Below are 10,897 nucleotides of genomic sequence, written 5' to 3'. Positions count from 1 at the left end.
TATATGCATAAAATGCGCAGGTTTTGTTTTGCTCTTACAGCTTGCTCTTTGCCACAGCGTTTGTTTTCCTACTTTTTCTGCAGCTCATCAGGGTGTCCCAGACCTCATGGACCTTGTTAAAGCTCAGCACCACATGACAGGGACTGAATTTCTGACTTGGATGAAGCAGGCTTACACTGATGAAGACATTGCTGAAGTTCAGCAGAAAACGAAAGCGCAGTCACTCTCTTCACATTGGATGCACTACAGGCAAGGCGTGGTCACTGCAAGTATTGCCCGTGCATGCCTGATTCGCACACATAACTTGGACAAGGAACCACGGCCACACAACCTACGCGGAGTTGTGAACCTAGTCCTACATTCAGCAACATTCAGAAGCTCTGCCATGAACGAGGGACTACGCAAAGAAACTGAAGCCAAGGAGTTCTACATTTCTTGCCTTCAAAAAAGTGGCCATGCTCCATCTTTAACAGAAGTGAGATTAACTCTTTTCAGAGAAGTACCCATTGTTGGGGCTTCACCTGATGGCATTGTGACCTTCGATGTGAATGCTGCAAAGGTACAGTTCGGGTGCTTGAAGTGAAGTGCGCCTTAGAGCTGAAAAATTCATTCAAAGACTTCTGTAAAAAGTCACCAAAGCTATTGTACCAAGCCCAGGTGAATAAATGGGCGTTTTAAACATTCCAAAGTGGGACTTTGTTGTTTACTGCAGCAAAAATGAAGCAGTAACTGTCACCATAAAGTATGACTCGGCAGCATTCACTGAATTCTTGCAGACCACAGAAAAACTGTTTACAGGGTATTTGTATCCTGCATTGCAGAATGAATGCACGTAAAGAGTTTAAATGAATGTAAATGGTTTAGTTTTAGGTTTATGGGGTTTAACATCCCAAAGCGACTCAGGCTATGAGAGACGCCGTAGTAGGGGCTCTAGACATTTCGACCGCCTGGGGTTCTTTAATGCGCACTGATATCGCACAGCACACGGGCGCATTGCTTTTTGCCTCCATTGAAAAGTGGCCGCTATGTCCGAGGTGAATGTAAATGAATGTAGATGGTTAATAGGGTTTAACACCCAAAAGCGACTCAGAGTATGAGGTATGCCGTAGTGAAGGATTTGGAAAGTTCGACCACCTGCTGGTCTTTAACGTGCACTGCCATCGGCACCTTGCTTGTCACCTCCATCGAAAAGCGACCGCAGCGGCCAGGATTCCATCCCGTGTTCTTGGGTTAAGCAGTCAACCGGTATGATTGTGTCGCTCAAGTCACACCCATAGTTGTGTAGTTCATAAACTTCATGTGTTTAATAGTCATACTGAAATGTGCATTGCAGTCATAGGTTTGTTTTCTTTCATTCGCAGTATGCCTGCTTCAACTCCTATTTCCTACCATGGGTGTTTCATCAGATGTTCTGAAGGGTCTGTTTAAGACTTCTTTCTGTACATTGACGACCTTCTCTCTAATGCTTACTAAATTCTTTTAAATGCTGATAGCTGCATCCTCTACCTTACTACAAGCTGTATGTGTATATGTAGACTGAATCAATGCATATGCATATATTTATATGAAAAACCCCTAAACGTCCTCACAATTCGGGGTATTGCATAGGAAAGGGGCATAGTTAATAAAAGTAGGAAATAAACCCAAAATCAATGAGGAAAGCAAACAAAAACACAGCATATAGTATTGGAAGAATACAACTAGTTATAATTCTTCAATGAAGTGTAAAGGAAAAACAAGAGAAACAGAAACTTCAACAGAGCAAGTGCAGGAATGCAGGTGAAAAATTGGTACCTGCTATACAACTTCATGGAAACAGCAGCATTGAAATGAAACATGAATCAACGTTAATAAAAATGCAAGCCAAAAAACAATGAATTGACAAGGTAACAAACACAAGGAAGTTAAGCAGTAAATAGGCCAGACATCACGTAATATTTGTCAAGATCAGTGGCTGTAGTGACACGTTAAGAAAGTGTTCCAGTTAGTTGTATTGTGTGGTGTGAATGATTATGCATGGTTAAATGTACGATATGACAGACGTGTAACTTTAAAAGGATGGTCACGTCGGTCAGATATGAAAGGGCAAACAAAAAAGTCACTCTGAAGTGCTGAGTGATGATGCAGTTTATGAAAAAGTGACAAATGTGCAAGTTTTCGGTGGCGACATAATTCGTGAAGACAGTTTCTTCAAGGCTGTGATGCCGCTATGATGCACTTAATCAGTAGAACACTGCACGGGCTTACCCGAAGTGAGAAGATTTAGAAGAAGGCATTATGCTTGACATATGTATAAAAACTTGAAGCCGAAAGTAAAAGAAGGGAAACTGACTCATGTGACTGCATTATCTTCGAAAAATTCGTATCAACGGGATGTAAAGCAAAAAAAAAAAAAAACAGACCAATGCAACCAGAACCAAGAGTGAGTTTCATGCTACTATTCTAAAAACGAGGGCCTTTTTTCACTGAAATTTGAAGTAACCAGAACGTCGGCATTAGTGAAGTGTGCTTAGCTCATTTTTTTTCGGGCTTCAGCTGGGCCCACCCTAATAGAGGGCCGGGCAAATAGTTAAGAATTTCTTTAGGCTTCGCCCAGTCTAATAATTACGGCCCATGCAGTGCTCTAATTAGCAGTGTAAATTGAAGAAACTGTACAGTCTGTAATAGTTGTGTACTTCTATCCCAGTTTTGCAAAGTCTGTACGGGACTGAAGAATGTACAAATAAATAAAAATGCCAAGTTGAAGTGACTGAACCATGCCATGCTTCTGTACATTATGTTCCTGTATTAAACAATGACTTGATAACCTTCAGATGCATTGCTATGACTACTTCTTGATGCACAAGCAGCGACAACATATGTGAGAAAAGAAAGTTCAGCAACTGTGCTGCAACCACATATCTGGCAGTTTCCGAAACTACCTTCTCGCTCTTCTCAGTCAGCATGTGACACTAAATGTCCATCAAATAATGCAGCAACACCTGGAACCCATCATGTTTCAATGAATTACGAGCAAATGGTAATCAATCTCTATGTGGATAGTCCAATGTTACATGAAATTTTATTGAACGCTCCCAAAGGCAACCAAGTTGGTGATGCTAGCGAACAGCCATCACAATCTCTATGGTCTGACTTTGAGAAGAGTCTTGCAGCCAGTCAAGTTTGTAAAAAAAAAAGGAGACAACACTTGACGCCTAGAAACAAACTTCAAATAATGGCAGGTTGATAACAGAAAAGTTTCTTCCATGTTTTTGTTTCAAGTGAAAGCTTTACTGCGTTCTATAGATTTTCGCCGTGTGCACATTTGTTCCCACAAGCATTGCACTGGCAGGTGGTAGCTCGCCACTGGGATTCAGACTTCAGCTTAGAACGAGAATCAACCTTCCAGTGCACTTGGATGCCGAGCCAGGCATAGGTCGTGCAGGTACGTTTATTAGGGTTGGTTAAAGCGAGGCTTTACAAGTCGGGTGGGCATCTACGCTCGGTACGTCTTGCTTGTGTGACTTTCAGGTCGCTTATCCAAGTATAGTATGCATAACCTTACGCTTTCACTTAGGCTTAGCCGTGTTAAACCTTTGCCTAATTTTCCCCCAAGCAAACAGTTAGTCATTACTGCATGCAGTAACCATGTTACGATTGCCGAAGAGCCAGATGTGAAAACAAATTGCTTACTGACGCACTTCCATAATGGGTGGCTGCAAGTTACACAAGAATGCACATACCCTGAACAGGCTTCTCGCTATGTCAAGCATGTTAATAGGGTTGGGCTTATCAAAGAAATTAAATTCCTTAATGCGCCTTATCACCCTTTCCACATGGATGCGGGCACTTGCTACATTCCTTGTGGCCCTCACCTCTTCAGCTGAAAATTGTGGAGCTTTTTGAAGGGTGGAATCTGAAGTTTGACTCCTTCAGGAAGATTGCTTTCTAAGCGAAAGCCTTTATCAACCATTACCCCATCACCTGGCTGCAAGAGGTTAAGCAAAACACTTTTGACAACGCATTCCATATCACTTACGTGGCCTCCCCAGAGGTCAGGCATGAATGAAACATAGCCATCTGGAGTAACTCCTATGAGAGCCTTAAATGTGTTGTAATGTTCGTACGGAGAAAACGTCTGCCTCTGAGCAGTGAGACGAGAAGGCTTCTGAAATCTCACTTCAGTGCAATCCAACACAGCTCTGGTATAAGGAAACAGTCTGAATGCCTTTAGCATGTACTCTTTTATCTGTTGTAAAGGGGGGAAAACTGTTCAATAAAGTGAGTTTTTTATCTAGAAAGTTCGCCCATGTGCAGAAGGTCCTGCTCAACAAATACTGAAACTCCAAAGTTCCTTGCGACCTCTTTTGCACATGTTCCTATGCGGAGTCGGTATAGCACTATAAAAAGCTCCTCTCGTTTAGTGAGCTCCTTTTCTCCATTATCTCCAAGCTCACTTGCATCTCTGCTGTTTGCTGTGCAGTCCCAGTACTGCATTTTGCTTGCATACCCACAACATGATTGTATAAGACTTCAAACTGCTCTCTGCTTGAAAAGCCCGGTATAAAACTTAAATACGGGTGGCTCAATGTTATCAAGACCGAGTATCCGCCTTTCAAGATTTTTACATTTCGCCTTCCACCTCTCTACTTCGTTTTTGAGAGTTACATTTTCTTGCAGCAGCTTTTCATTGTTTTCTCAGCACCGTTCTTCTGAGGCCCTTCTGTATGTCATGTCACCTCTGTTTGCTGCTGTGCAACTCTGTGGAAGCAGTAAGCCATCCAGAGCATCTTTATTGCGGTCTGCAAGCAACAATTCATCCGTATAGCTTAAAACATTTGCACCTGTGACACAACTGCACCTTTTGCAAATGAAAAACGACTAACCTGTGTTTGAAGTGCTGCCATGTACAGCATGATTAAGGTCTGGTGGTGCTGAGTATCTATAAACAAGGAAATCCTAATTCGTCAAAGCAGACAACCAAATGTTCATGCTTTGGATACGAAGTACCAACCACGCAAGTCTCATTCACTGACACTATCGATGTCCATGTCATCTGCACAAATAAGATGAAAAATACTGAACAGAGCCGCAAAACAAACTGGCACAAATAAACTTACCTTCATTAAGTTGCACCGCAGAAGCAAGGCTGCCAGACGATGTGTTACCTAAAGAACAAAATGAAGCTCTGGATCAACAATATGGCACTGCGGAGTCAGGGCACATAGTAAAAAAATAAAAAAAAAACGTCATGGAAGAAACATGCTGCTCTGGAGAAAGCATGCAGCAGATGCATCCCACCACTAAACTAGCGTTGTGATGACATATTCAATGCACGGATATAAACAACCATGTAGAAAACAATCTGCATACACACGTTCCTCTCCCAAAACACCGCTTCATCTGGTAAACAAGCGCGTATCATCTGTGCGTCCATATAAAGACAAGCGCGGACGATGAACGCAGGAGGAGCGCATCGAGCCATGACGGCGATACAATACTCGCAGCTCTTGCATTTGATAGGCGTACACGTATAACGCACCTTCCTTTGGGTACTTTTGTTTTGCTCTCCGGTTTGTCGCACGTTGAAAACGGCTCAGAGCATTCGCCCGCTTGGCCTCGTTGCCCGAAAAAGTGAACACCGTCGGGACGAAGTCAGGGTGCCGCGGTGACATGGAGGGCATTTCTGCTCATTAATAAACGGTTTCATTACAACTTGCACAAATATTTAACCTCATTACCTAGTTAGTAACTGTTACAAAGTGGTTCCCGCACAGCCTTGATGCGCTCGACCGCTCCCAAGGGCGCCCTTGATCGTCCTGCCAACGGTCAGCTTTTATCCAAGCTTCGCGTCGAAGACGGTCTCGTGAAGCGCTTGGAAAGCGAAAAACGCCGAGGCCATTTTCATTTAAAAATTTCGTATTGCCACCAAACGCTACACAAGTAGTCGGCATCGTCAGGACCGTCGCACTATCCAACAAAGACCACCAGAACAACCGCAAAAGTTCAGGCGCCGCGGGCAGCCGCCGATTTGTCCATCCCATAGAGAAAGAGATTGGTAAAGAGCGGACACTCCCATAGGGCCCAGCGGCCCATTTGACTGTAGCGCACCAAGCGGCCGGCGGCAACTACTTTCGGTCTTGCTGAAAAGCGCGCGATTTGAATGCTAGCACGCGCTGCGCCCTTCCCTGCCCCTTTGGCGCATTATTCTGGTTTTACATGGTCTACTAGTATTTCTATTTATTTTCAGCATGCATAACAATATGAAAAATAGATTCCCAGTTTTCTAAACTGGCATCAACGCAGCTGCGCCTAAGCCTTTGCAAAACAGTATTGCAGAAAAGACGCCAAGTGCTTTGTGAAATTAACATTTATTTTGCCGCATATAAAACACATGAGATGCAGCAGATGTAGACGAATGCATTAAAAAAACTTAGCACACATTAGTCGATGTGCACAGTGCAGAAATATAAAATACACAACGCGAGAAACAGCACTTAGGTAGAGACAAAAATAGCATAACGTTGATTTCCGAATTATGACATATGATATGTAACAAAACAGGCGTTATACATAAACTACATAGTCCCACTCGCGGCTACCTTAGCAAGGGTAACTTGTATTGTTTAGGGCAGAGAGGAGTACTGACGCTTGGGGGAAGGCCACACCGTTCACTCGTCGCATCTGCCGTGCTTTGGCTGCGGCCCGTGGGTCCATGCAGCGGCTGTTGGAAAAGGAATGAACATGATGCAGAAGGCTGCAATGAATTAAGGTCACTGCACCGCGCACACATCTGTGCATGTGGGTGCGTAATGAAGACTTGGTCAACAGCAGTTGTGGTCCACAACAGAAAAGCTGTCATTCGTAAATTGATACAAAAGCTACTCTTGCAACGTAGAGATCAGGAAATGCAGGCTAACCGAACCTGTCTGAAAATGCATTTCTACAGTGAGTGAAACAACAGCCACTAAATTAACAATATTCCTCAAAAGCACTGAATGGCTGAAGTAATGAAGCTTTAAGCGTAATAAAACTTCTCACTTTACGTTGTCCCGTTAAGTGCAACGCGACACCACGCAAAACTAACCGTTCGCAAAACCGCGGCCGGTGTGCACGCCGTGTTGGCTAGCCCTTCATAAGCGACTTTGTGAAGCGCGACCACCGTGCTGAGCTAAACTGCCCGAAATGCCTCGCAGTTGTCGACAAGAATGAAACATTTCTCGCCGGTTGCCCTGTTAAACGCGACACCACGCAAAACTAGCCGTTCGCAAAACCGCCTCATGCCATATATGTCACGTCACTGCGGCCAGCACGCCTTGTCATGCCTGTTATCTTGCCCTTCAAGCGCGACTTTGTGAAGCGCAGTTGCCGCCGTACTGAGCTAAACTGCCTGATATACTGCGCAGTTTCACAAGAAAGTCAAGAATGTAACATTTCTCGCCTTACCGTCGCCCTGTTAAACGCGACACTTAGGAAAACTAGCTGTTCGGCAAACCGCGTCAGGCCTGGCCGCACCGGCCGGCTAATACGCCATGTTGGCTTAACGGCGTGCCTTGGTGCCTTCACATGACACTTTGTCCAGCGTGCTGAAATAAACTTCGAAATGCAGCTCAGTTTCGCAGGAACACAACATATTAAACCTCGCCGCAGTTGGAAACTGCAGGAGCGTCACGAACTGCGCCTGAACATCCGACGCGCCTGTTCACGAGCTGCGAAACTTAATTGGCACCGGCCGGTGTGGTCAGCGTAAACTGCTTGAAATGCAGCGTAGTTCAGCAAAAAACGCTGCTCACTTTACCGTCGTTCCAAACCGCAGTTGTTCCGCGTAGCAGCTCACGAGAGATAAAGATATGCGGTCTGTGCCGCACAGGCGCAACGAGGCAAGAGCAGACAACCGCTCGCTCCCTTCGACAACCTTCTGTCGTCTGCTCCGGCAGGCTACCTCTGCAGCGAGTGCCGTCGCACGCGCGTCCGCGCATGTCCACGCTGGTGCCGCCATCCATCAATCGGCGGCAGCGCAACAAGTCGCGCTTCATTTCCTGGGGCCAGTTTTCGCCGAGTGCCTTCTCTTTACCAATCTCTTTCTCTATGTCCATCCCACCAGTCAGCTTCGCGACTATGCCGCTAGGGGTTGCGCGCATGCGCAATCGCGTCCCGCAAAAGGCCGATTGGCGCCCGCGGTCACTGGTCATAACTCGAGGAGGGCCATGGCGCAGGACGAGAAATCGCAGAAGAAATAGGAATACTTCGTAAGCGGTAGCTGAGGGTATTGCGGCTGTTCCTAAATATCGAGTGAGATGGTCAACACATACCACTATCTACCGGTTACCGTTCGAAGATCGCGGAAAAGGACCCAAGAGGTCGATTCCCACCTGCTCAAAGGGTGCGGTCGGAGGCGTAATAGGGTGCATCGGTTACGGTGGACGGGAAGTAGGGAGCTTGTACTGCTGGCATTTGACACAACTGGCTACATAGCGCTGAATGACTTGACGCATTTTCGGCCAGTAAAAGCTTTCCTGCGTGCAGTGAAGGGTCCAGGTGACACCCAAATGGCCGGACGTGCTATCGTCGTGCATCACTTCAAGAACAGGAATACGGAGGTTTTCCGGCACGACGAGAAGAAAGCGTGCACCTCCGGGGTTGAAATTCTTGCAAAGCAGGCCGGCACGAATGCAGAAACGCGCGTCTCTTGAATCATGAGCGGCAGAGAAGAGCGGAACCAAAGTCTGATCCTTGCGTGGTTCTGTCTGGAACAGTTGAGGGTCGGGAAACGTTGCCGAGATAGACGCCAAGCAGTCAACAAAGTTGCCATCCTTACTACGAGTTGCCAAAAGCGGCAAGCGTGAGAGACAGCCAGCGTCAGTATGTTGACGGTCGCTTTTTTATTCCACAGTGAAGTTAAACTCTTGCAACCGTAATGCCCATCAGCGAGCCGGCCGCAAGGGTCACGAAGATTTACGAGCCAGCAGAGCGAATGGTGGTCAGTGACGATGGTAAAAACATTGCCACAGAGGTAGGAACGAAATCGTTGCACCGCAAAAACCACTGCGAGGCACTCTTGTTCAGTAACGGTATAGTTAAGCTCCGCCTTGCTCAACGAACGACTACCATAAGCTATCACGCGCTGATCGCTGCCATGACACTGGATGAGCACAGCGCCAACGCCCACGCCACTAGCACGGCCGCTCGATGGAAGCGTACTGGGTGCGGCCTGCTGCGTCGCGCCGCCGTCAATGGGAAAGCGCGTCCTTGGGGAGTTTACAGTTGCGCCCGCTATTTCCGCTGAGGGCGCCACTGTTCGGGGACACGTCGCCGCCGGGGTCGCCGGCTCTGAGCGCGCGGTTTGCTTCCTTTCTGGGCACGTTTGCCTCGCGTCTGCGTGGTAAACGCAAACTTTTTTGTGTGCGCGTGTGCAAGCACGTTAACGTTGAGACTGGATGCGTTTGTTTTTTAAGGCGAAAGCCGTTCTAGGCTCATGGAGAGAAAATCTATGCGCAGAAGCTTTGCCTGTTATCTGTGCGTCGCATCTGTGCACTGGTGTGCCAGTCGCAAACGCGGACGTGCAAGGAGGGAAATTAAGAATGAATATGATTGATGGTGATAGGCAATCAATAAAAGTTATAAATAGACATTGATAGAGGTAATGACTAATGCTAATGACTAATAATGGTTAATAATGACTAAAATGATTTGTAATGACCAGTATATCAAACTACGACATGTAATGACCGCAATTGATTAGAAGTTAGTAAAAGTGCTTAGCGATGTATGGTAATGACTATAATAGCTAGGCATGACTCATCATTACTGTTAATGACTACGAAATGACGAATATGTGAAACGACGACATGTAATGACAACTGCTGATTCTAAATGAGTAACCTGCTTAGTTATGAGTGATAAGGGCTACAATGACTACGCAGGCAGACTCATCATGACTGAGAAGCGACCAATATATCAAACGACGTCTTGAAATGACGAACTGTGGCAAACGATGAGAGGCAAATGATAGAAGGGTAGGCTTTCGCCGTCCTGCGCTTAAGAGACATCTAAGAGACCCTCTAATTTTATCCGCCGAGCTCGCTTCAGGCAAAGACAGCAGCGAGGAGTGGAAATGCACTCGCTTCCTCTGAAATGAAAGCGGCGCTGAGGTTAAAAAGTCCAGATACTGAAGCATAATGCCCTGTCAGCTGCCATTGAATTTGCTACAAGGGACAGCAGATTGGACTTGTTGGTGATTAGTTAATGGGTAACCGTGCAAACAACGTGACGGGAACACAGGAGAAGACGGCACAACCGCGCTAGTTGTGTCGTCCTCTTTTCCTGGGCTCCCGACAAGTTGCTTAACCTATTTAGTTACCAGGGAGCTGGCCAGTGAACTATAAGTTTGAACGATGTGTTGTGAAGCAGATGAACACGATTAGGTAGCACCAGAAGCTTTTCTCGCAGGTTATGTTGCGAGGACATATCAGAAAAAGCTACGAAGTTTTTTTTTTATATAAGCATGTAATTTGTCCTAAAATTTTCCGCGCTAGTCTGAGTGGCCTTGCAAGTAAAGGAGCCTGTGCATACAAAATTTGTTTATACTGTTGAGACTGTTTGGGCCGATGCGATAAATTGAAAAGCCACGTTCCACAGAAATCCGGCGCCCGCTCTGTCACTGGAAAGTCGGAAAAAAACCTCTCTGGTAAGAGGCTCTCTGGTTGGTGATATAGCCAGGCACCTTTGGCGCAATGAGAACACATGACATGTTGAATATGGCAGGAGCTGCCAAACCGGAGAGTCAATAAGATGTAAGGGTGAAAGGGGAATTATTGAAAGCGGGACCCTTAGATCCCAAGTCAGGCACACTATACTCCTATAGGGCACGTTCGTACGGCTTCGGTAAAGAGGGGCTTTATATAGCTATGTGTAGGGT

General features: G+C 46.0%; 1 pseudogene; it reads right to left on the bottom strand.

Moving 5' to 3' along the window:
* Positions 1–3,668: 3,668 nt before the first annotated feature.
* On the bottom strand, positions 3,669–4,476 carry LOC146195443 (uncharacterized; annotated as a pseudogene).
* Between the last annotated feature and the right edge of the window lie 6,421 nt (positions 4,477–10,897).

This window comes from Amblyomma maculatum, chromosome 3 (genome assembly GCF_055883805.1).
Source record: "Amblyomma maculatum isolate TAMU_Amacu chromosome 3, ASM5588380v1, whole genome shotgun sequence".
In the NCBI taxonomy this organism is placed as follows: Eukaryota; Metazoa; Arthropoda; class Arachnida; order Ixodida; family Ixodidae; genus Amblyomma; species Amblyomma maculatum.
The sequence above is the reverse complement of the archived record's forward strand: the minus strand, read 5'-3'. Positions and strand labels throughout refer to the sequence as shown.